This window comes from Notamacropus eugenii, chromosome 6 (assembly GCF_028372415.1).
Source record: "Notamacropus eugenii isolate mMacEug1 chromosome 6, mMacEug1.pri_v2, whole genome shotgun sequence".
Taxonomy (NCBI): Eukaryota; Metazoa; Chordata; class Mammalia; order Diprotodontia; family Macropodidae; genus Notamacropus; species Notamacropus eugenii.
This window is the reverse complement of record NC_092877.1, coordinates 147,550,308-147,578,257: the sequence shown is the minus strand read 5'-3', so window position 1 is coordinate 147,578,257 and position 27,950 is coordinate 147,550,308. Positions and strand designations below refer to the sequence as shown.

At 38.8% G+C, this 27,950-nt stretch overlaps 1 pseudogene; it reads right to left on the bottom strand.

Annotated features, from left to right (window-relative positions):
* Positions 1-808: 808 nt before the first annotated feature.
* On the bottom strand, positions 809-15,793 carry LOC140512159 (DNA replication licensing factor MCM2 pseudogene; annotated as a pseudogene).
* Between the last annotated feature and the right edge of the window lie 12,157 nt (positions 15,794-27,950).

The following is a 27,950-nucleotide window of genomic DNA, read 5'->3' as shown; positions in this document are numbered from 1 at the left end:
TTGGATCTGCTTTTCTTAAAGAAAAGCAAATGTTAAGGGGTCAACAATTTTTTTTTAATTACACTCACTAGTTCAGGGGAAAAGTCAGCACTCCTAACATAAGAGAAAATACAAGTAGAGAAATTAGCAAAAAGATCAACAGACAGGGCTCTGAATCAAAGCAATATGGCTATACACTTTACATACACCACTGGATAGAGAGAGTCTTCACATCTGAGCAGTCAGGGGGATCCTGAACATATGGCTACTCAGAGTCTCCACCAGGGAATCAAACGGTCCTTTTCATAAGTGAATTCCCAAAGCAAAATACCAATTTCCCAGTATCTATAACAAGACTTGGCTCCTGATTGGCTCAGAATCAGTAGGCATGGCACCTAAGTGACTCAGCACAGTTATGAACCATTGGGTTCAAAGGAGATCAGTCCTTCAGATGTTTTCAATGAGCCCAGGAACCTGAACTCCAGAAGGAAAACAACAAAAAATCTCACTTTGCTTGGGCTTACAAAGAGAAAGAGAGAGACAGAGAAAGGCATCTAAAGCAGCAAAAAAAAGAACATACAAAATGTCCATTCCAGCCCCCAACCATAGTGACCTTCAGACCTTTAGAATCACAGCCAAGGGTGCCCTTGGGGACAAATTAAGGTGTTTGAACCCTGAACAATAGGCCTCCACCATTTTCCCTTGTCCATTGGTGGTTTAACAAAGCTCTTGAGTGAGGTTTCCCTAAGGCACAAAGCAAACAGGGTGCTCAAGGTTGACTTGACCTTGCAGAAGCAAAATTCATTATTAGCTACAGTGTCCTGAGGTCTTACAACTGCTGGATAATCAATTTCCATTTTAGGTCATGGCTGAATTTATTCATCCTGAAGAGTTCACTGCCATAAAAAACAGCAAGGCTGTGGATGTTGATCTGATGAGCCTTGTCCACTGGTCCTTCTCAGGTACCTTGATGGTGTCTTGCTGGACCACATAGTGGCTGTGCTGGTAGACCTGTTCTGCCACTAGCTGCTTTAGGATGAAGAGTAATAGTGCATTCTTATACCTCCAGAATAATAAGTAACGGATGAAGGTCTTGTGCATACCATGCATGATGTTGAATTTCTGGGTGTTGATAAAGCTCTCTAGCATCACCTGGATGGCCATGTTGACATCATCTTCCAGCATATAGTCCCAAAAGTAGATGTGAGCATGGGTTTCTGCAGCTTGGATTATTGATTCAATGTGCTGAACTGTGATGGGGATGCTGCCTGTGGCCATGGATTCTTTCCAGATGTCACTATATATCTTGGCAACTTTACCTTAGTCCATCTGGTTGAATTTTGGGTGGACCCTCTCATTGGCATAGATGATATACTTCTTTAGTATCTCCTGAGGTAAAGACTCCACACCATATGTGTTAGGCAGGGCTGGTTCCAGTATCCTGGTCCAGGGGATAGAGTGCCAGGCCTGGCGTAAGGAAGACTCATCTTCATGAGTTCAAATTCATCTTCAGACACCATTTGCCACCATTTCCTCATCTCTAAAATGAGTTGGAGAAGGAAATGGCAAACCATTCCAGTATCTTTGCCAAGACCATAAAACGTCTGGAATGACTGGACAACAAGAGGAATGTTTATTAGATTGAAAGTGAGCTACATTGGCTTCCATTATAATTGGAGGATAACATTTAATTGTTTTCTGTACTCTACGCTTTTCCAGATGCTGTAAATTCTTTTTAAAAAAATTAAATACTTTAATTTGGCTCTTAAAAAATTATTGTCATTTTTGAGGCAGATAGGGGCCAACATGAGTGGAATGCTAGACTTGAGAGTCAGGAGTCCCTGAGATTCAATACTGCTTTAGACACTTGCCAACTGTATGATAACAACAATTACAAAAAATAATAACTAACATTTATATAGTGCTTATTATGTGCTAGGTACTGTGCTAAGAGTTTTATAATCATAAACTCCTTTTATGTTCATAACAACCCTGGGAACTATTTATTATCTCCATTTTACAGATGAAGAAACTGAGGCAGTTTCAGTGACTTGCACAGCACTAAATATCTGAGGCTGAATTTGTACTCGTCTTTCTGCCTCCATAGAGACACTTTCCACTGTGTCATCCAACTGCTATGTGACTGTAGGCACATATAACCTCAGCCTCAGTTTCCTCATTTGTAACAGAAATAATAATAGCACCCACATCCCAGCTGTGTTGCGAGGATAAATGGAGATATTTGTAATGCTCTCTGCAACCATTAAACCCTGTATAAATATCACTGATTATCTTTATTGCTATTGATTTTCTCACCTGTAATATGGGGGTAATAATAGCACGTTCTTCACAGAGTTGTTGTGGTGATCAAAAAAGCAGTTTGCAAACCTTAAAGGGCTATATTTGTTGCCTCTTCCCTGCCCCACTTTGTAAGAAAGTAGAAGTAATCTAGGGCAGCCAGGTGGCAGTGGATAGAGCACCAGGCTAGGAATCAGGAAGACTCAAATCCAGCCTCTGACACTTACTAGCTATGTGACCCTGGGCAAGTCACTTAACACTGTTTACCTCTGTTTCCTCGTCTATAAAATGAGCTGGAGAAGGAAATGGCAAACTACTCCAGGATCTTTGCCAAGAAAACCCCAAATGGGGTCACTAAGAGTCAGACATCACTGTAAAAAAACAATAGTTAATCCAAAACAAACCATCCTATGGTCCAGTCTAACAAAGTATCCTTCGTCCCACACTTAGAAGCATGCTTATGGCTAACTATGTTACAAGGGCTGCCAAATAGGGCTTTCCCCACCTTCCCAAAGGGAACCAGTGAGTGTCTCAATTTCCCCTGCATATCCCTGCAATAAATTTATCCCATTACTAAGCAGAGCAAGTGTCTATCTATTTGGTCTTGGATTTAAAAAAGGGATTATAAATTTGAGTTTGTGCATTGTCAGACACAGGCTCAGAATCAAGGACTTTTGGTTCCTGGTCTAATTTTCCTTCTACAATAATATTTAACCTCTGATTTGTTTTAAACTAAAATTGTTTTTTATAACTCTGAAGAAAAGGTAACATTAAACATTTTTTAAAAAATATCATATGATGTTTAAATTTCTATATATAACTAGTCAACTTCACCCTTTCAAAGAGTGCCCAAAGCCACAAGAGAGTAAATTAAGATGTTAAAATGTTGGAGAATTTGAGCATTACCATGGATGACTTAACATCTATATTCGATAAATGTCTAACATTCTTCCTAATGTTCCACCACTTCATAAGCAAAAAGAACTGCTAACCACTTTCACTTTGCCACGCAATATGTTTTGCTTTTGAAAAGAAAATTAGTTGACAATGAAATGAAAAATTATGCAGATTTGATGAGCTCAGATTTGCTTGAGCTAGCCATGTAAGTATGGACTTTGACTCTTGAATGACCCCGATTCTTCACCCGATTACCTCCGTGTCCCAGAATAGCAGACAAATCAGTGGTTGAGAAAATCACCCCTCCTCCCACAGCACTCTTGTCATTGAAACCTGGAAATCTAGAGAGGAAGGGCTTTTAACTTATGGTTTCGTGATGCCTTAGAGACAATAGAAGAAGAGACATCTACATGAAAACTTGTGTATTTGAATCCTTATTATGGAAAATCCACATTTTCAAAATGATTAAAGCCTATAGGAACCTCCATCTGTTTTAAATGAGGTTTAACATTTCGAAATGCTTGCCTCTATAATGAATGATTTTGTTCTTTTGGTCCAGATCTGATATTTCATAAGTGTGATTAATGCCCAGCATGGAAACTCCTTTTATGGATCCAATTGGTAATGCATCTGTAACTCATGATACGCTGCATGTCCATAGAGTAAAAAAAAAAAAAAGAAAATTAAAGTGAAATTGCTATCAAAACATATAGGAAGAAAAAGATAAAGATCTCTATTTGTCAAACAATGAACTGACCAATTAATATACATTTATTAAAACACCTGTGGGACAGTGAGGTGGTACAGATAAGCATGCTAGGCCTGGAGCCAGGAGAACCTGAGTTCAAATCTGGTCTCAGATACTTAATAGTTGTGTGACCCTGGGCAAGTCACTTCACCCTGTTTGCCTCTGTTTCCTCATCTGCAAAATAAGCTGGAGAAGGAAGGGGCAAACCACTCCAAGATGTTTGCCAAGAAAACCGCGAATGGCATCACGAAGAGTTGAACACGACTGAAACAAATGAACAACAGTAATCACCTACTTTGTGCCAGGAACTGTGCTGAATTCTGAGGATATAAATTCAAAAGTGAGACAGTCCCTCTTTGAACTATAGCATTAGTAGACAGTCTTCATGATTTTCTGTGTCCCAGAAATGTCCCCGTCCAGTGGTTCACCCTTTGGTGGAGATAATGATCATAAGAACTGATATTTACATACTGCAAAACATTTCATATACGTTATCCCATTTGGATTTCTTTAGGTATTATTATCCCCATTTTAGAGATGAGGAAACTGAGCTCAAAGATAGTAAGTAACTTGACCATTAGTGTGAGCATCTCCAGACTTGCCAGACTGGTCCTCAGATAAAAGAAACACAAATTGTCATCCGGATCCTAGTTGAAACCTTTCTTAACTTGGCACCAACCAGCTAGAACTTGTATTCCACTGGTATAACATTTGAGAGCTCAGTCACCTCCAAATCGTGATGAGGTAGGCACTGGAATAGGGCCTTCACAGACGGTAACTGAGTAAAAATATTTCACATTTGCAGCTAATATGCCCTTTCAGAAAACTGTATCCACTCAGCCTTGGTTGTCAAGAGAATGACAAGACAGAATATATTACCATTGCAAAATCCTTGTTGGAACAATTTAAAATTACAGAGACTGCCAAAAACTTCATTTAGATTCTTTTCACCAATGAGAAAACTGACTTCAACAACACTGGGCATAGACAATGAATAATTTCTGCTAAAAGATGAAAAATAAAACACAATTCAAACTTTGTGGATTTGATCTGAGTCATGCTCATTCTAAGATTCCATGATTCTTTGTCAAAGAGGAGAATTGTCTCCCTCTGTTCAAATAAATACACCCACACGTCTTGGCACCTGCCATGTTTTTAAACATTTTAATCCTGGCTCCATTTTGGAGTATCAGAGACAGCACAGTACAGTGGGAACAATGCTGGATTTGTAGCTCAAATGAATGAATACACGAAAAAGGATTTATCAAGGACTTACTACATGCTAGGTGAAGTGACTAGGTGGTGCAGTGGATAGAGTGCTGGGCTTGGAGTCAGGAAGACCTGAGTTCATCTCCAGCCTGAGAAACTTCCTAGTTGTGTAATGTTGGGCAAATTACTTAACCTTTATTTGCCAATGGAGAAGGAAATGGCAAACCACTTCTGTATCTTTTCCAAGAAAACCTCATGGACAGATGTCCACAGTGTCATAAAGAGTTGGAGACTACTGAAAACACTGAACAACTAACATGCTAGCCACTGCACTAAGTGCTGGAAATAAAAATCAGAAAGAGAAAAAGTTCCTACCTTCAAGGAACTTACATTCTAATAGGAGGAGACAATGCCTATACAGCATGTTCCAAAAGTCTTAGTGCCATTTGAAGCTATTAACACATACAACTTTTTAAGAAGATATTAAAGCTTAAAATGTCACCAAGACTTTTGAAACACCCCGTATCAAGTAGTAGTGTCAAGAAAAGGGTGAAATCACTGGTATAGGGAGTGGAGCCATACCGCAATTGATTGTCATGTCTTTTCCAGAAGAATTCTACTTTAATCAAGCATATATATTACATATATATACATATATATATGTAATATATGTCTATGTATATATGTATGTGTATATATGTATATTATATATGTATATATATGTCTATGTATATATATGTAGATTTTATATATATATATATATATATATACATATATATATATACACACATATGTATAAAACTTAGTTCAGGGGAAAAAGTCAGCACCCTGACTTCAGAGAAAATACAAACAGAAATTATAAGCAGAAGTTACATACAGAAAGACCAACAGACAGGGCTTCCAACTTTCTGATTGTAGACAATACATACATTGTTACCAGAGAGAGAAGTACCAACATCTGGGTTTTCAAAGCTGGGAGGGGGCTCCTTAGCCACTGTCCAGAGTCTCATCTGGCTTATGAACCTTCTTCCAAAGGGTAAACTCCCAAAATAAAAGCTCATCTCAGAGTATATACACACTTTTCAGAGCTGGAGGGCACTACCCTTGTGACCCAGTGCCTCATCAGAAACTAACAAAAGGTGTCTGAGGTCTATTAATGGGCAGGGAAGATCTTTAATTCTTCTCCCCACCCACCATTAATCTTACATTAACATCATAGGGCTCTAACTGGTTACAAGTAGAGAAGTCTCACTATTTCATGTGACCCCAGGGTGAAAGTTGGAGGTCTCATTGGGAGAATGTAGCATTAGAAGATTTGGGTATGAATCTTAGCTCTGCTACTGTGTGAAACTTGGCAAGTCATTTAACCTCTCCAGGTCTATTTCCTCATCGGTAAAAAGGAAGGTGAGGGGTGGGGGATGGGGATGGGGTTGAACTATATAATCTATCTCCAAGATCCTTTGTAAAAGCTCTAAATCTGTGACCCTATATGATATTTCTTCTTTTTAAAATTTTTTTATTTAGCATTTTATTTTTCCCTAGTTACAAGTAAAAGCAATTTTTAACATTCATTTTTAAAACTTTGACTTCCAAATTCTCTCCCTTCCTCCCTCCTGCCCTTTCTCCCCATTGAGAAGGCAAGTAATCCTATATAAATTATACATATGTAGTCATGCAAAATATTTCCATAATAGTCATGTTGTGAAAGAAAACATAGACCAAAAAAACCTCAAGAAAAATAAAGTAAAAAAAAAAGAGTATGCTTCAATCTGTTTCAGACAACATCGGTTCTTTTTTCTGGGAATGGATAGCATTTTTCATCATAAATCTTTCAGAATTTTCTTGGATCATTGTATCGCTCGCAATAGCTAAGTCATTCCTGGCTGATCATCTTGCAATATTTCTGCTACTTTGTACACAGTACATTTCACTTTGCATCAACCCATGCAAGTCTTTCCAGGTTTTTCTGAGAGCATCCTTCTCACCATTTCTTGTAGGAAAATAGTATTCCATCATAATCACATACCCCACCTTTTTCAGTCATTTCCCAATTGATGAGCATCCCCTCAATTTCTAATTCTTTGTCTCTAGAAAAGAGCTATTATAAATATTTTTGTACATAGAGGTCCTTTTCCGTTTTGTTTTTTATCTCTTTTGGGATGCAGACCTAGTAGTGGTATTGCTAGCTCAAAGGATATGCCTGATCTTATAGCCCTTTGAACATAGTTTCAAATTGCTCTACAGAACTGTAGAATCAGTTCTCTATGTGATATTTCTACTCTGGACTTCAGAAGTAAGTCCAATATTCTTATAGTTTTATCTCTTTTATGTCAATATAATAGTTAATTTTTATTTATGAAATGCAGTATTTGCACACACACCTCTCCTTCAACCACACATGTGGGCTTCCAGAAGGGGTACTTGAGGCACTCTGCAGAAAAACAGCTCTTGAAACTGTAGCTCACCAGCCCTCACCTATGTTGACTTTTATTAATCCAATCAGAAAGGACATATTAGTTCAAAGCAAAAGGAATTTTTTCAACTAGTATAGTAAGACAAGCTCTTCCCATCTCCACAGTAGTACATTCTTCCATGTTACCTCACTGTTAATTGAGGGAGTACACATAAACAGAAAAGTCTCATCATCAGAGAATATTCAAGAGATCTTTCTTATGAACTGATCTGAACATGTTACTTTTTTACACAGATAAAACTTCAATGTTTCTCTCTTTGTTGGTGTGGTAGATTCCCCCACTCCCACATAGATTTGGGTAGTGCTTTTCCTAAGGGTCAAGGAGAAGCTATTCCCAAGACTTGATTGGCCCAGGGGATTAAGGCTCCAGAAATGTTGCCACGGATGAAGCTTTGTGATAGGTGTAGGAGAAGTTGATATAGCTTCTCGGTCATGATAAAATGGGATGCTCATAAGCACTTGCTTTGCTTATTTGTTGTGAAGATTCAGAATTCCCTGGCAGGCTGATCCAGCTCAGTGCTCTGAGGTCCTTTCTTGGGAGGCAGGCCATTAGAGCCGGTATTTGCAAATCTGGCCTCCTTTTACAAAAGGTTACCCAGAGAGTCACTTTTATTTGCATACACAAATTAGATCAGGGTGTGTCTAAAGGCAGTTATTTTTCAGGTCACATCAACACCTTCTTATTACAGGGCTCTCTTCATTACAATCCTTCTGAAATGACCTCCAGTTCTTAAAAAAAAATACCCTTGGGTGTCAGCTTTGTGTTTTATTTCCCATTTCCTCATGATTTTCAAACCATTAATCATATTCTAGAGAAAATGACATTTTTTCCTTCTCTTTCTTAAGTACACAGACCTCCAAATAATTGAGCTCAAGGGCATATTTTTAAAGATGGATTTATTTATTCTACTTAGCTCACAAATCACATTTCATTGAACATGGGTATCTTTGTCTCTGCTTTCAGCTGTCAGATGATGTTAGGGGATGGTTCTAGGAGCTAATAATAATCGAAATAGTGAGTTTCTCTCAAGCATCTATTTTTTATTTTTTTAATTCTGCACTTAAACAACAAAAAGGGCATTTTATAAATACAGCAGAAAGCAAAAAGAATTCTTAGTGAGAGCACAAATTTCCATCTTATTATTTTTAAAAAAGCAAATAATACATTTTACATGATTATTTTCAAAACTGCCCTTCTTGTCAGTGCTTCCTTCTGAACTTTTTTTGTCTGTTCATTTTTAAAAAGCTTTTCAATGGCCCTCTTTTTCCCTCCAGCACTCTGGTTGCATCTAAAGGCAGAATCCCACTCCCAAGAAGCTAGTCATTTGTTGTTTTTTTTTCTTTTTATTTCAGTGACATTTGACAACTTTTAACTCACAGGCTTACATCCTTTGGGAATAGCTTTCAAATCTTGTCGTTTCCTCACTTGCTCTGCTCTAACAGTGCTTTTAGCAGTAGCACTTAGGAATGTTATTTTGAGCTTAGGCCTCCACACTTCCTTTCTCCTCAGTGTTTGTTTTGACTTCCGTCTATTCCCCAGACTCCCTTTAGATGCCTTTTGCAAAGTAATGGTGAATGTCGGTCTGTGAACCCTGAGTTAATTATTCAGTCTCAGAAGTCCAGTTTCATCCCCTTGTTTCTTCCGCTGACTCTTTCATTTGGCTCCAAGTGAGCTCCTTGTCACTTTTAATCAGACTGTCCAGTACATGTGATAATTTCTGCTTTGTCTTTGTCATTTCCAGAGAGTTCATAAAAAGTATCAAAAGCCAATTCAGGGTCTGGAAATGACCACAGATGAAGAGTTTTTAAAACACAATTAGCAATTTAGGAACCATTGAATCCATGATAGAAAATCTTTTTCAAGAAGAAATAAAAGAGATTCATAGATCTGGAATGCAAAAATATTGAAGCGGAGGAAAATTTGGTGGAAAAGACACAAAAGGGAACAATGTTAAAAGAACACATAAACTCTATATAAGCTGAAGTAACTGACCACAAAGACAAGAAATGCATGGGGAAAATTTAAGGATCGTAGTTCTTCCAGAAAAAATATGACATATTTCTAAAAAATAAATTGTAATGCAGGAAATGACAAAAGTATTCAGATCTTCTGAATATTAACAATTATCTATCAGTCAAAGAATTTATATATCATCACCTGAGAAGAAACTGTGCCCTTCAAAGTCCTGGTGTCATAGCAGTGAAAGTGAACAACGTCACTGACAAACAATATGAAGGAAAGGAAATTCAAATAACGTAGCATTCTTTTGCAATGAAGAGAAACCGGAGAAAGAGATAGAATAATATATTCAAAGGAACTGCCAGGTGGCACAGTGGATAGAGGGGTGAGCTTGGAGTCAGGGAGTCTCATCTTCCTTTCTGAGTTCAAATCTGACCTCAGACACTTACTGGCTGTATGACCCTATACAAGTGACTTAACACTGTTTGCCTCAGTTTCATCATCTGTAAAATGAGCTGGAGAAAGAAATGGCAAACCACTCCCGTATCTCTGCCAAGAAAACCCCAACTGAGGGTCACAAAGAATCAGACATGATTGAAGTGACTGAACAATGCATTTAATAAAACATGGAAACCTTAAAGAATATATCCTACATACCTTACCTTAATCATCAATAAAAATTTTTTTTCAACACAGAGAGACATTTGGGGGATTCTTGAAAAATAGAAATGTAAAAAAAACCCAAACCTGAGGTGAGCAGATTATTTGACTTGAAGAAATTATTTGATCATAACCTATAGTTGATTGTATAAGTAACATTTCTCTCTTTATTTTTCAGATGAATGAGGCCTAGATTGAAATATTCTGGAGAAGAAAGTTTCTTCATGGTGTTTAGTGACCAGTGAAGTCAGGGATGTGGGATATACTGCAGACAGTGCTCAGCAACACTTTTACAATTTCTTGTAAAGTTACCTTAGGTGTTGTTGTAATTTTGTTTACCACATACACAGAGGCCATTTATCAGCAAATATTTATTAAGCATTTACTATCTGCTAGGTATCATGTTAAGTACCGGGGAGGCAAAGAAAGACAAGAAGAGTGCCTGACCTTAAGGGATTTAATTGGGAAAACTACTTGTGACTATTGCATGTTTATTTTGGAGGTTTTGGATGCAGAAGCCTTGACTTTTATGTCTTCCTCTGAGGGTATGCCTTCCATCCTAGCCTTCTATAGTCTTATTTTTTTCCCTTTTTGGGCATTTTCCCAGTGAGTTACTTAACTTTTGAGTCCTTTGTCAAGAGGAGGGGATACTCTGGGGGTCTGTAAGTTCTCAGTTTCTCCAAGGTGACACAACCAAGGGAGAGGAGTTTACTTTACTCCTAGCCTGCACTCTGATCTGGGAGCAACCACAAGCACTCAGTTCTGCCCAAGATCTGCCTGAAAGGTTCCCTCTCCAGAGTCTCCACCAGCTCTACTGCCAGCACTCTTCCTCAACCCAGGAGAGCCACTCAGTGGCTCAATTCTCCCAGGGTCTTTAGGCGGAGGGCTCAAAAAATGGATGCTGCTGCTGGCAGGTCCAGACTGTGTTCCCTTCTCAGCCAAATGAAAGAGTTTTCTCACTGACCTTTGAAGCTGTCTTTGGTGTTTATGGGTTGAGCAATCTGGGAACTGCTGCAGCTGCCCGTGCTGCCCTGAAGCCTGTTCCAGGTCACATCCCTGCCATGCTGCACACCCATGCTGGGCTGTGCTCTGCACCCTGTGTGATAGACCTTTCCTGTCGGTCTTCCAGGCTGCCTTGGGCTGGAAATCTCTTTCACTATGTCATTTTGTGCCTTCTCCTGCTCTAGAATTTGTTTAGAGTCACTCCTTACAGGTATTTTATGGGTTATGGTGGGGGGAGCTTCTACAGATCCATCTTTCTTGGGAAGACTACTTGCAAAGAACCTGGTCCTAACAAAATCTATACGCGAAAAATTGGAAATATTCTAAGAGGGAAGGCACTAGTATTAGGGGAAACAGGAAAGGCTTCTTGTAGAAGTGAGATTTTAGTCCAGGCTTTGGGGGAAGCCAGGGAAGCCAGAAGTGGGAGACGGGGAGGATGAACATTCTAGGTGTATAGGCACATACACCCACAGCAGACATTCAATTTCTTTACTTAAAGGAAGTAATTTATTAAATGATATATGATGACTTTCCATGCTTACTTCTTTTTATTAAAGTTTTATTGACACGATATTTTTCTCAACACATTTATTTCTCATTAATACTGCCCCCTTCCCCCTCCACACACACATTGAACTTTTCCTTGTAACAAAGAAACACATTTAAGGAAAACTAGTCAATACGGTGATCATGTCTGCATGAGTGTATACCACATTCTACATCCATAATCTCCACTTCTCTCTGGAGTCAGGAAGACCTGGGTTCAAATGTAACCATAGGCATTTACTAGCTGTGTGATCCTGATCATGTCAGTTCACTCTCTCTGCCTCAGTTTGCTCGGGAGGGAGATGTATTCCCTCTCAACTCTCCAAGACAAGGTTCTTCATTGTAGCTCATCAATCGGTTTTTAGTGTTATTATTTATATCATTGTCATCACTGAGTCGCATCGGGGAGAATATATTGGGTGTAGCAATAGCAGGGGCTCAGGGTCAGGACGACCTGAGTTCAAAGTCAGCCTCAGACACTTACTAACCATGAGGCTTTGTGCAAGTCTCTTAACCTGCTTGCCTCAGTTTACTCATCTGTAAAATGGGGATGATAGCTCTTACCTCCCAGGGCTGCTGTGAATATCAAATGAGATGATAATTGCAGAGTGATTAGTGCAGTGCTTAGCACGTAGAGCAATACAAATGTTAGTTATTGTTATTACCGTTCATATGCTGGATCTGGAGTCAGAGGACTTGGCTCGGCTATTTGCTCCCTATGTAATGTTGGGCAAGACACTTTCTGGGCCTCAGTTTCCTCATTGGTAAAGTTAGAGACTTGTGTTAGATAACCCCTTCCGTGCTATGCTCTCTTCCCTTTGCCTCACTTCATGCAAGCCTCATCATGTTTCTCTGAATTCCTCATATTCATCATTTCTTAAGGTGTAATAAAATATTATTTTATGTTCCTATGAAGTAATATGTTCAGCTGTTTGCCCATCCATGCACCCCATTTTATTTCCAGTTTTTGGCTAAATTGTGGTCATTTTCTAGTATCACATAACCTCAGACACGGCTTGAATTCAAGTAATACAACTGGCCACATACCAAGAACTTTGCTACTTTATAGTTCCCCTGGTTCCATTATCTTTGCCAGTAAGTCATGGAACATTATTTATGTATTTTCAGTGGAATGACTTTTTAATTGATCTTGACTTGCCTGTGCAGGATTAGTTAGCAGACAGACATAAAAAAAGGGAGATGGAGACTTCTGTGGAAATTCTGAATTTCAGATGTCCGTGAGCTTCAGAGAAAGATGACTTTTCTTCTTGGCTAATTTCACTTTCAGACTTACAAGAGTTAGAAGCAGAGGAGTGCTGAGTTTAAATTTTCTCTCTCACTTTTCTGTGTGTTCACATCCCCTCTCTACTATACGAATCTTGCTATTGTTCATTTGTTTCTGATTCTTTGTGACCCCATTTGGGGTTTTCTTGGCAAAGATTTTGGAGTGGTTTGTCCTTTCCTTCTCTAGATCATTTTACAGATGAGCAAACTAAGGCAGAGTGAACTGACATGCTCAGGGTCACATAGCTAGTAGATGTCTATGGTTAGATTTGAACCCATGTCTTCCTGACTCTAGGTCCAGTGGTCTATCCACTGAGCCACATAGCCATCCCCATAAAATTAGAGGATTAGACTAGATGGCCTTGAAATTTCAAATCTGGCATTATTTCCATCATACCATAATGTCTCTCTGCTGCTTCATCAAACCAATACCTTCAAGAATGACCTTTTTTTTTATTACTGAAATTTGGGTAATAACTTTGCTTGTTATTTTCTATTTTATTTTGTTCTAAAAAAACAACAACCCATAATGGGTTGGGGACATTTCCTTTTTCTTGATACAAATGTATCATTAGCATAAAATATGGTCAGGGTTGGGCTTAATTTTTGGCTAATGGATTGACCAGAGAGAGAGAGAGAGAATTTCTGAGCTGTATACAAGTTAGGAGAGAGAGAGAGGAAAAAGAAGGGAGCAAAAAAAAGTCATTTGTATTATCTGAGGGAGCTGTTAGCAATGTAAGACAGAGGAAGTTAGAGGAGTATACCACATATATGATATCCCTGAGAGAAGTTTGGTGAATAAGGGGTATTACAAGAGACAGTTCCACACTTTGGTTAGATAGACTGTTGTGGGGTAAATGGGAGAAAACATGGGAGAGGTGACAAGGAGAGGCAGTGAACATTTGGTGATACTTGCAAGTCTGTGGTGGAATATAATTTTAAAAAGCTCGATAATACTGCTTACACAGTACTGATAAGATTCTCTTCTCTAGGCTACTAGTGGTCTGCCAGCTGTAAACGAAACCAAGAGCAGCTGGTGTAATGACCATATAGGCTTAGTGTTTACAAAATTTCTGCCTTCACTGATGAGGGCATTTTGGCCTCATCTGGTGGCTTATTCTTGTCCCAGGTTTTGGGACCCATTTGAGAAAGGGAAGTATATGAATCAGGTGTTTGGAAATAAGTGTAATTTCTGCTGGCTCAATTCCAGGAATTAAGGTCTGTTGTATACCTTGGGATCAAGTCCCATGGCTGGTATTCCAGTTTCCTAGTAATTGGCCTCCTGTCTGGTAGCTTACCCACTGTGGGACTGGGGTCAATCTTGTCCCATTTTTTCCTCTAAACTGGAGTCCTACTCTGACCCCTAGTTTCTTGGTTGCTCAGATAAACGAATTGTCTGATGCTTTGGCTCCATGATCTGACCACCTGGCAGTAGGTGCCACTGATAAACCTCTCTAATGAACACTGTTTACCTACCTGAACCTTTTTTGTTGTGAATGTTCCTCTGGGACATTCACCTGTTGACTCCCACTGCACTGAAGGTAATTGCTTCTACTAAGGTTTGTCACTTTCTCTGACTCTCCCTACTCTGGTTTGTTCCATCATGAAATGAGCTTTGATTGTTATAGCTCAGTTCACAATTCAGCATTTTCAGGTGGGTCTGCTGTACTTCTATCATGTCTTGGATATATTTTTTCTCTAGTTGTTCCATGCAGGGTCAACCTGTTGTGAAGCATGCATCAACTGAGGGCAGGGAGACCAGGTTCAATCTGGAAAAACTATTTGTAATGGCATCATACTCTGTGACTCTAGCTCCCCGCTAGAGTTCCCCTGGGCAGTTGTGGTGCCATAGTACACAGAGCACCAAACCTGGAGTCAGGAAGACATCTTCATGAGTTCAAATCTGACCTTAGGCACTTACTAGCTATGTGACCCTAGGCAAGTCAAGTCACTGTTTGCCTCAGTTTCCTCATCTGTAAAATGAGCTAGAGAAGGAAATGGCAAACCACTCCAGGATCTTTGCCAAGAAAAGCCCATATGGGGTCACAAAGAGCTGGACGGAACTTAACATATATACAGAGTTCTCCTGGGATCTTCTGACTTTAGCTCATTTAAAATTCTCATATTAGATATTGCTAGTTTCATTGAAAGCAGTAAGTTAATTAGGTATGGAACATAGAATAAGTTTATTACATGTCATAAAGAAAATCAAAGTTGCTTGTATCTATTTCTAGTCAAGAAAACTTTCCCATTTGGTAAGCCAAAGTTATAACTTTCCCATTGAAAAAGTAAACAAAACAAAACCTTTAATTTTTGATTGTTCTGAATATGACAAACACCATGAACTTTTGCATATATAAAAACAACAGAAAAAGGTTTTATATGAAACTGTCCATCTCTATTACATAGTTTGATTTTTGATCCCTACCTTTCTCAGGGGTCTTTACCATCACTATAGATTTAACACCATTCTGAAGTTGAGCCCCACCTTCTCAGATGGAACGAGAATTTGGGGTTGCTAGGAAGGACAGTAACTCTCTCCTCTGGAAGGTACCACCTCCCATCAGGGCTTTCACAGCCTATATGGCTAACAGAGCCAAGAAAGGGCAAGGTCAACATTTGCTATACCATAGATCTTGGGAATGAAACTCACCTCTTCATGCAGCTTCTCTTCTCGGGTGTCTTTCTCACAGAACTTGTAAGCATCCTGTCTATTGCTTCTCTTGTTGGTGAACATAAATAAGCTCTCTAGCTAATCTATGGCTCTCCTTTTCTCTCTCTAGCTGATGTAGCTGAAGGTGCAGATTCTTCAGGATGTCAGCTCTTTTTAGAGGGAGACAATGTGCTTTAGGGCTAGTCCCAACATTTCCAGGTCTATTGTTCATTTGGCCTCAGTCCCACCCACTCATGCATGAAAAAGGGCCAATCAGGCATTTTCTAAGAACATACAATTTTTGCTTCTTAACCAGGAAGTCCTTGTTTTTCATCTCTAACCATATTAGGGTGATTCAATTAAATTCATTTTTTTTTTTTAAAATCCAAGAGATCAGGCCATGGGCCCACAGAGGGTTAGTTTTGTGTGCTTAGTCTTGTTGGCAGGAGAAAATATTTGTCTTCATTTTCAGGCCATAGGAAGAAGATGGGACCCATGATGGTCTAGCTGGAACTGTTCCCCAGGGTGCATGATTACACCAAGCTCTCAATGAGTCCTCTGAGTCTATGACTCAGGGCAGCTCCAGAGTCAGAGCATCTGGTTTAGCTGGAGGTCTAGCAAGGAGCTGCTGCTAACTCACCCATCACAGATGAGAAAGGGAAGGGGACCTGTTCTGTTTGACAAATAGTGTCCATTTTCTCCTCCTACAAAATCAGGCAGAGGGACACCCATTATCAAGAAAACTGGAAGTTTCTAGCATGGAATAAAATATTTCAGCTATGGGAGTGGAGGTATCTAGAGAAAGGACAGGGCTATCCACGAGGAGAAGGTGGTGTAGGTAAGGATTGATAGAGAAGAGGTTGAATTCGGTCAGAAAAAAAAGTTCTTCTCAACTACAGTATATATAAGTGTATACATAAAATATGTATTATTTTATATATGCATATATTTTATGTATGCACATAAAATATATATTAAAATCTCCATTCAGCTGGATATATTCTCTTCCTCTTTCAACTCTGGTCATTCTTGATTGTTACCTGTTCTGTCTCAATTTGCTGATTATTCCTTGAGTGTATATTGTCTTTCCATTTTCTTTGTAAACTCTTTGTAACTATTACTATTAGCAACACCACCATCATTACTACTGCCACTACCACCATCACTACTATTACTCCTACTACTACTACTACTACTTACCACTGCCTCTATTACTACTACCACTACCACTACCACCGCCACCACTAGTACCCACTATCACCATTACCACAACTACTGCTACTACTACTACACCATTACTATTACTACTACTATTACTACCACCACCACCACTGCCACCAATACTATTGGGCTGTTACTACAGTTGTTACTACAAGTAGTAGTTCTCATTTAATTATGCTCTAGGGTTTACAAAGCACTTTATATTTGTTATATCATCTGCTTTTCAGAGTACTCTTGTGATGTAGGTATTATTGTACCTCCAGCTTCTATGTGGAAATTGCAGAGAAGCAAATTTAAACTTGAAGTCAGGAAAAAACTTCCTAATTAGATATCCAAAAGGGGAATGGACTACCACTTTTGTAGAGCGTGGATTCCCCATCAGCGGTGATCTATAAGTTGTATAGGATTTTCTGGGTGTGTTAAAATAGGGATTCTTTTGAAGGATGTGAGTTGGACCAGATGGTCATGAAGGTCTCTTTCTACTCTAAAATTCTATGATTCTAGCTCTAACCCCCAGGATCCCAGACATATTAGAGGTTTACAAATATGTTATGTTAAATATCATTAGCCCAGAAAATGTTGCTTTTATAAGATCATAGAAGTAGTGTTGGAAGGATCCTTTGTGGTCATCTATTTTATTAATTATTTTACAGATGAAGAAACTGAGGCATAGAGAGGTCAAATGACTTATACATGGACAAAACGTGTCAGTGGTACAACTGGAACCTCTGTCCTCTGAGTCCAAAGCCTGGTGGAACTTAATACATGTTCATCAGTTAGCTGGCTAATGGACTATAAGTAGCAAAGTTGCTACGTGAACAGTGGAGATCTTTGTAAACTCTTCTGCTACAATAAAGTGAGCCTTTACTTCTTGCTTGCATGTTTAAAGGCAAAGTTGTCTTTTTGTATTTTCACATCATCTCTAAAATGAGGTCAACTGGAATTCTCTGCATGAACCACAGAAGGGACCGAAAAAACACGGAAAATTATTTTTAAAAGATACAGGCCATTCCTGCTAAGTGTAGAAATACTAGAACAAGGAGGTAGAGAATGAGTGTAGCATCCACTTTAAGAAAGCTCACTTCCCTCCTCAGAATGGCAGACACTGTAAAGAGAGAGAGATTTAAATTTACTTAGCAATGCTTGGAGGTCCATCTTTTCAGACATGCCACCTGATTTCTCCTTTGAATCAAAAGGTGGCAGCTTTAAACCTCTTAAATGTGCTTTCCTGAGGTTAAGACCTTCCCCTACTGTGGTTTCTGTTTGTCTACGGGGAAAAAAAACCACACTGAATAGAGGCTTACACAGGGAAGAAACTAAGGGGAGTTGGATTTTTTAAAATCTATTTCTCCAGGGGGAAACACAATCCCTAAATGCTTTCCCATTTGGAATAAGCAGTAATCAATTCATTCAGTTGGCTGTGGATCTTGGTCTCTCTAATGCAGCTATTGATTAATGCAGGTCATGCAGGCAATGCTGAGTGAAAGTATTGGGTTTTTTTACCCATTAAACTTTTGGATAGCTCTAATCATTGCTAAGTTTTTCTTAAATCCTTCTCTCCGTAATTTTCAGCAATCATTGCTCCTCAAGGGTCAAGTAAAAGTCTAATCTTACTTCTAGAGGCAGTTAGGTGGTTCCATGGATAAAAGACTGGGTCTGGAGTTAGGAAGAGCTAAGCTCAAATTTGGCTGATACTTAACTATCTGTGTGACCCTGGGTATGTCACTTAACCCTGTTTACCCTAATCCACAGGAGAAGGAAATGGCAAACCACTCCAGTATCTCTGCCAAGAAAACCTTATGGACAATATGGTCCAAGGGCAGATAAGTGGCACAGAGGATAGAGTGCTGGGCCTGGAGTCAGGAAGACTCACCTTCCTGAGTTGAAATCCGGCCTCAGATACTCACCAGCTGTGTAAACTTGGGCTTCACCCTGTTTGCCTCAGTTTCCTCATCTGTAAATTGAGGTGCAGAAAGAAATGGTTTTTGCCAATGGTATTCGCCAAGAAAACTCAAGGGATAGTATGGTCCATGCAATCCCAAAGAGTTGGACACAACTGGACAACAATAACCTCACTTCCACAAGATGGTTCTTCAAATACTTGAAGATATCTATCATTTGCCCCCTGGGGTTTCCCTTTTTGAAACTGGATATCCTCAGTTTCTTCAACTGATTCTCGTTAAGAATGAGAATTCCTTCTTATGAATTCAAAGTCTTTTACCAGTATGGTTGCTCTCCTCTGGGTTTATGTAGTTTATCAATTTCATCTTCTGAAAAAATGAGATGATTTCTAAGGCCCCTCCCAGCTCTAAACTCCAGGAACTCCAGTGATCTCAGACAGAAAAGTCTACAGTTTTATTTTGTATACAAACAAGATTTGGAAAATATTTTTTCTCTTCAATCACAAAATATTTTATACACACTTCATCTTTATCCTGCTTAATAGTGTTTTGGACATAGTAGGGCTGAAACAGTCTCCTTCTCAACTTTCTCTCCCACTCTAATCTTTCTCCACTTACCTACCCCCACCCCACAACCCTCAACCTCTTGAAATCCCAAATATTATTCATTAGATATTTGTGAGATCAGGCTTCATTCCGCTATGTAGGAAACAATTTATAAAACCATTACTTCTTAGGCTAAATAGGCTTCTAAGATTATATGGAGGCTTCTACACTCCAGTATGCTGGAAAGCTATGTACATTTTTCTTTGGATTCCAGTTCACAATTTATCATAGTCAAAAGTTGCAAATATTTGGTAGCAGAGATATCTGAAAACTCTTGCTAGGATATTTAGAATTCTTAATAAAAAAAACCAGGAGACAGGATTTGAATTTATGTCTTCCTGACTCTAGGTCCAGCTGGATGTACTGCCCCACCTAGCTGTTTCTCCAAGGGACAGCTAGCATTACACTCTAAGTGGTTACCATTTTAACCACGAGTTCTGAAATGAATGTGTCCTCTTGTTCAGCTGGGGAATCAGAGGGATTAAAGAGGAATTAGATTACAACTCCCTTGGTGGTGTAGGAGATTGTTGACATTTGTATACAGGTGTTGAGAGTGTTTTTACAAGTCGATTCCCTTCCCTGTTATTAAGATAGTTTCATTTTTTAAATGATTTTTGCTATTCAATTGATGTGTCCCCTGTATGATCCGGCAATAGAGAATAGATTGGATGGGAATTTAAGCCACGAGCTTTGTGATTGATTACCCCAAATAGCCACACTGAACCTAAGGGTAATAAGAGGAAATAGAAGGAGATCCCTCCCAAACCCTTAAATCACATGCTTGTAGAATTTGTGGTCTGAGCAATGTGATGGATTTTTGCAAACACTGTGTTAGAATTGCTGAAATATGTAGTAATTATAGCTAGGTAGGCTGCCATGAAATGAAAAAATAATCACAGCGAAAGAATTGAAATGAAAGAGAGGTCAGAAGTTCAAGAGAAGTCGGAAGATTTGATAAAACTTTATGAGAGGTAACTCAGGGAAGAGGAGATGTATAAAAATGACTCTACGACCTTCCTCAATGACTTCAGCTACTAGCTCCCAGCCTCTCTTTCTGCTCTCACCCCTAATGACTTTCATAGTCATATTCCTGACTCTTGCAACACCCTGGACTCCTAACTCATCAGTTTTGTAATCTCCTCCATCTTCTCTGTGCCTTAGCTCTCTCCAAGACTGGTCATGCCTTGAGCTTGGTTACCCTACAGACTGCTCTACCTCCAAGTTTCTCAACTCTGAATTTCTATCTGCCTAATTTTTCCTGAATCTACTCTTTACTCTCGTTTCAGTCTCCTGTCTAAGGATCCTTCCATGTTTTCCTGGTCCATAACCTCTTGTTACATATTGTTTACATTTTCTTTGAACTCTTGGTCAACAATGTGGTAGAATGGAGAAGGTGATGGCCTTGGAATCAGGAATATCTGGGTTCAGATTTGACACTTATTAGCTGTATATTATCCTGGAAATGTCATCTAATTTCTGTCTGCCTCAGTTTCCTCAGCTGTTAAATGGGGATAACAATAGTACCTACCTCACAGAGATGTGGTGAGGATAAAATGAGATAATATTTATAAACCACTTAGCACAGTCAGTAGTACGTAATAGATGCTTAAAAAGTAGTTGTTTCCTTTCCTTTCTCATCCCTTTGGTCCTACAATTAAGTATTTCAGTGTTACTATTTTGAATCCCCTTTTCTTGTCCTTCCCTATGCTGGTAATCCACAACCTTGGGTTACTGCCTCCATCTGCCTCGCCCATTCCTTATCCACCCTGCCTCCTCCAACCACTGAGAGTTGCTACAGGAAATCATAAAATTGCTTTGTCTACGTCTACTACAAATTCATACTTGGGGTGGGGACACTGTGGCCTCCAGGCTACATCTGGCCCTCTAGGTCCTCAAGGGCAGCCCTTTGACTGAATATAAACTTCACAGAACAAATTCTTGTCAAAGAGCCTCACTTGAGAACCCAGAGGGCCAGATGTGGCCTCCAGGTCAAGGCTCCCCATCCCTGAATCTAACTGGGTGCTCATTGCTGGATAACAATCCTCTTATCCACCTCTGATTTCCTATTCTACTCCACACTCTGAGTATTCCAAACCTTTTCCTCTCTCCTCTGGCTCTTTCCTCTACCTTTTTCTGTCTCAGCAAATGGCCTCACTTCCTAATTTACTGAGATTGATATCATCCATCATGTGCTCCCTCATTTTTCATTCTCCACATCTAATAACCTCTCTATTCTTACCTCCTTTGCTCCAGTCTCAGAGGATGAATTGGCTTACTTCCTTTCCAAGGCTAACCCCTTCATTTGTACCTCTGAGCTCCTCCTGAACTTTATTCCACTGATAATTCTTTTGCTCCAATTTTCATTTTTTCCTTTTCTATTGGTTCACAGTAGCTGGCTCACAATCCATGACCTACAAACATGCTCAGTTTTTCCTTATCCTAAAAACATTCCCTTGAAGGTGCTAACCTCTTATGTTTTTGTCTCTTGACTGCTAAATATCTGAACAGAGTAGTCTACCTTACCTAATTGCATTTTTTCATAAACTACTGATTCTTTTTTAAAATTAAATTTGTTTTTTCAATGAACAGTAACTGACTGTCTCTCCCATTTACCTTGGGGGTGAAAAAAAATAACTCTTGTAACTAATATTCATAGTAAAGCAAAACAAATTCCTATGTTGGCAAGTTCAAAATCAATCAATCTATCTATCTATCTATCTATCTATCTATCTATCTATCTATCTATCTATCTATCTCATTCTGTACCCTGAGGCTATGACTTGTCTGTCAGGGAGTCAGTAGCAGGTTTCACCATCAGTCTCCTGACTGGTCATTGCAGCGATCAGAGCTCTTAAAGCTTTGGAAGTAGTTTGTTTTTACGGTGTTATTGTTACTGTATAATTGGGTTTCCTTGTTCTGCTTACTTCAGTTTATCAGTTCACACAAGTCACTGGAATTATCCCTTTCATCATTTCCTATGGGATAATAGTATTCCATTACATTCATGTACCATAACTTGTTTAGTCATTCCCAAATTGATGGGTGCCTCCTTAATTTCCAGTTCCTTGACACTACAAAGAAAATACTGCTGTGTGTATATCTACACATATATATTTTTATATGCACAGGACCTTTTCCTCTTTCTTTGATACTTCACCACTCACAGTCTCCTTCAAAGCTTTGCAGTTTGACTTTTGACCTCATTATTTTACTGACATTTGTCTTTCCAAGGTCACCAATGAGTTCTTAATTGCCAAATCCAATCGCCTGTTCTTACTCCTTATTTTCCTTGATCTTTCTGCAGAATTTAAAACTATAGACAACCCTTTCTTGATTCTGCCACCTCCCTTTCCTATCTTTCTTCCTACCTCCTGTTTTCTTCTTCTTGATCATTTTCATTGGTTTATTCTCCTTTTTCTTCTCCCACCTGTGGGTGTTCCACAAGGCTCTATCTTTGACATGCTTACTTTTGCACTGTGCACTCTTTCTTTTGTTGATCTCATCTACTTCTGTGACTTCAATGATTATTGCTAAGCAGGTACTTCCCCAGGGTCTCCTTTTAGCTCCAGTTTTTCCCTTGAGGTCCAATTCTGCCATTTTAGCTGACTTCTGGACATCACCATCTGGATATCCCAGTAGAATTTCAAACATAACATACCTCGAGCTCATTGTCTTGCCACTCAAACTGCCAGTTGCTCTATTTCTGTTACTGGTACCACCATCCTCACACTTCACCTGCTCTCGTGGTGCTGTGGATAGAGCGATGAAGTCATCCTGACTAAGACCTAAGTTTAAATTTGGCCTCAGACACTTAGCAGCTGTGTCGCCCTAGACAAGTCATTTAGCCTCTGTTTCCTCATCTATAAAATGGGGATACTAATAGCACCTATCTTCCAAGGTTGTTATGAGTATAAAATGAAGTACCATTTGTTAAAGCATTTTGCAAACTTTAAGGCCCCGCATAGATTCTATTATTATTATTTATTGACCAGTTCCTGCTGGTTCTTTCATATATATCCTTTCCTTTCCCCTCACACTGATTTGCTGATATTGTCCTAATTTAGGTCTTCATCAACTCTCCCTTAAAACATCATAATAGCTTCATAACTGATGTGTTTCCATTCTCCGTCTTCCCTAATTCATCCTTTTTCTCACAGCTGCCAAAATAATCTCCTTACTACTCAGTTCTGACCATGTCACTCCACTGCTCAAAATCCATTAATATCTCCATTAGATTAAAACGCAAATTTGGCCTGGCATTTAAGAACTTTGGGAGAGGATTCTGGAAAGATGGCAGAATAAAGCAGGAAATTACCTGGCTTTCTCCAGTCCCCTCCTCACCTCAAACAATTTAAAATAATACTTCAAAGTGAATTTTGAGTGGGAGAAATAATTAAAAGTCAGGATAAAGCAGGTGTCTAGCCTAAGACAACTTGGGAGGACATTAGGAAGGACCTGACCTCCTTGAGCAGTGGTTTGGCCTGATTGAGGTGCACATACCAAGAAACAAATAACTCTGGAAGCAACTGTGTAGGCAGCAACTTCAGTTTTAGGAACTTTTGCCCCATGGACAGTGTGGAGGTTGGAGAGCTGATCAGGGGAAGATTGCAGGACCCTCAGATGGCAAGTGTGGAATGTGGGGCCTGTGTGCACTAATCAGCTGGACCTAGACTCTGGCTGTAGGTGACAAAGAACAAGCATATCTGGTGAATGTGGTTGCAGAGAGGCAGGGACCCTGCTAACTCTGGGCACTCATAGGAGAGCAGAGTCCCTGGCTTCAGTACCAAGACAAAGAAGGGTACAACTGCAGGAGGAACTGAGGGAGGAAGAGCATTTGCAGCGACAGTGTTGCTACGGGAGGAGTACCTGAGATTAGTCCCCCAGAGAGAGCTCAGAAATCAACAGCACAAAAAACCAAGAGCTTGAGACCTTTCCCCCTAAATCTGGGACGTAGAGTTCAACTCTAACATAAAGTTAATAGCAAAGAAATAAACCACAAAAAAAGAGAAAGAACATGAGCATCGATAGCTGCTATGGCAATAGAGACTGGATTCAAACTCAGAAGAAGATAATAAAGTTAAAACATCTACTTCTACTTCAAAGAAAAATTCAAATGCTCACAAGCCTAAAAAGAGTTCTTAGAAGAGCTTAGAAAGGACTTTAAAAATCAAATAAAAGAGACTGAGGAAAATTTGAGGAAAAAATGTAAGAAAATGTAAGGAAATCACAATAATTAAAAAAGGAAAGTCAGCCAATTAGCAAAATAAATCCAAAAACTTAGAGAAGAAAATGGCTCCTTAAAAATTAGAATCAGGCAAGGGGAAGCTAACGCCTTCACAACAAACAAACAAATAAATAATAAAACAAACAAACAAATAAATGAATAAATAAATAATAAAGCAAAATAAAAAGAATAACAAATGAAGGGAATGTGAAACATTTTATTAGAAAAACAACTGGCCTAGAAAAAGATTGAGGAGAGACAGTATAAGAATTGTTGGACTACCTAAGAGGTATGATTAAAAAAAGTCTAGACATTATATTTCAAGAAATTATGAAGGGAAATTGTTTTGAAATTTTAGAAATAGAAGGTAAAATAGAAATTGAAAAAAATCCACTGATCATCACCTGCAAGAGATCCAAGATGAAAACTCACAGGAACATTACAGCTAAGTTTTGAAGCTCTCAGGTCATGGAGAAAACACAGCAAATAACTAGAAAAAAGAATTCAAAAACCATGGAACTACAGTCAGAATAACACAATACTTACTAGCTTCTATAACAAAGACCCAAGGGCATGGAACAGGATACTCCAAAGAGCAAAGGAGCTAGATCTGCAACCAAGAAAAACTTACTCAGCAAAGCTGAGTGCAGTATTCTGCACGGAAAAAAATGGATGTTGAATGAATAAAGGACTTTCAGTTATTTGTAAGGAAATGATCAGAACTGAATGGGAAATTTGACCCATAAGAATCAGGGGAAACATAAGAAGGTAAGCATGAAAGAACAAATAGAAGGGATTTCATAAGGTCAAACTGTTTACTTCTTTTATGGGAAAATGCTATTTGTAACTCTTAAGAATGTTATCATCATTACGGTATTTTGAAAAAGCATACATTAATAGAAGACTTGGGGTTAAGTTGAATATGATGGGGGTGATCCTAAGAAATAAAATTGGAGAAGAGGTAGAGGTAAAATGGAGCAATTATTTCATACAAATGAAATATAAGTGGAAGAACTGCTACAGTAGAGGGCAGGAGGGAGGAGAGGGCTGCCAGTGTTAGAACCTTATTCTCATCAGAACTAGGTTAAAAAGGGAATAATACATACATCTAAAAAGGTATAAAAGTCTTCTTAACTTAGAAAAAGGAGAGAGAGGAGATAGGATAAAAGAGGAACTCTTACAAAGGTGAGTAGATTAAAGAAAAAAAGGTTAAAGGGAGAGGATAAGGTAGAGATTCTTAGAAGGTGTTCTGATTAGGGAGGCAGTGGTCAGAAGTTAATTAGTTGCCTGAGAAGGGATAGGGTAAAAAGAGAGGGAGAGAAGAATAAACAATGGGGAAAAATAGGATAGTGGGAAATACACAACTAGCAATTGTACCTTTGAATGTGAATGGGATGAACTCACTCATAAAACAGAAATGTATAGCAGAATGGGTTAAAAATCAGGATTCCAACAATATGCTGTTCACAAGGAATGCATATTAAAATGAGAGCTACACATAGAATAAAACTGAAGGCTGGGCTAGAATTTATTATGCTTCAGTTGATGCAAAAACAAAGCAGCGGTGGCAATCATGATTTCATATGAAGTTATATCTAAAATAGACTTAATTAAAAGAGATAAGCAGAGATGCTACATTATATTATGATAAAAGCTACCATAGATAATGAAATAATGTCAATATGAAACCTATATGCACCAAATGTTATAGCATCCAAAATTTTAAAGGAAAAAACTATATGTAGTTTGATTTCTTCATTGAAAAACTGCCTGTTTCTATCAGTTGATCATTTGTTAATTGGGGAATGACTTATAATCTTATAGATTTGACAAAGCTCTCTGTAATATGAGATGTGAAACCTTGATCCAAGAAACCATCTATAAAATTCCCCCCTGCCCCAGTTTTCTGCTTTCCTTCTAATCCTAGTTATATTGGTTTTATTTGTACAAAATCTTATAAATATAATGTAATCAAGATGATCTATTTTATATTTCACAATTCTCTCTAACTCTTGTTAATTGAATTAAAAACTAGAACTTTAACTTTCTGACCCTGAGCCTACTATTGTAGCCTCATTTCCCAATACGTTCTTCTCTGCATGCTTTATTCTAGTCAAACAGAACTTTTAGTTATTCCCTTATCTTCTCCTGGCTTCTTACACCTCTGTGAATTTGGGCCACCTTTCTTTTCTTCCCTAACCTAGAATGTTTTCCCCCCAAATATCCATCTGTTTAAATCCTCTCTTTTTCCAAGACTCAGGGCCCACCTCCCCTGTTAATCCTTCTGTAGACTTGACTTTTGTCCTGCCCCTGGACTTGGACGACTCTGAAAGAGAGAGTAAGGTTGATTACTTTGTGCAACTCAGCTTCACTTAACTCCAATCCACTTTTAAGTCAAGATATCACTGCATTATGTCATTGGCCCCCTTAAAAATGAAGGACAAACAGCAATATTAACAACAATCTTTCCATCTGAAAATTATCTTTTTTTCCTCAAATCTTCCTAGAGCACTTTGCACTTCCTCTTTTTTGTTCTGATCGTTTTCCTTACATGAAACTTACTTTTGCATGTTCTGTCTCCCTTGTTAGTTCTTGACCTCAAGGGTTCAGAATGTCATTTTCATTCTGTATCCCCAATGCTGAGTCTGATGCCTTTCACATAATAATAGGCATTTAAGAAATGGTGGTCTAATTGTTTAGTGGAAGGAAGGAGCCGTGCGGTAAAGAATGGTGCCGTGTGATACAAGGAATAGATGAAGAAAAAGCAAGTTGCTACCAAAGTAAAGGATAAAATTAAGTCACAGTCGGAAGGAGTTTAGCAAAGAAGAGAAAGGTGGTACCTCCATCAAATGGCTCTATAGAATATATTGGACAACATATGAACTCCTTAGCCCATTATTTAAGGACCTCTACCATCTAGTTCTGATCTACCTTTCTGGTGTTATTTTACACTTTTCCTCTTTACTTTTTTCTATAGCAGAGCTCTCAAATCTTTTGGTTTCAGGAACTCTTTATACTCTTAAAAGTTTTTGAGGAGCCCCCCCCAAGGACTTTTGTTTATGTGGGTTTCAGCTATCAACATTTACCATAAGAGAAATGAAAACATCTTAGTATTATTATAAAAATAGTTTTGACCTCATGGAATCCCTGAAAGGGTCTTGGGGACCCCCAGAGATTCTTCAATCACACTGAGAACTACTGTTCTAGACAGAGTGGACCACTAGGTGTTTTCATGTCTGGGTCTATCATCTCCAGCCTTCACTCTTGCTGTATACTGGTCCACTATCCT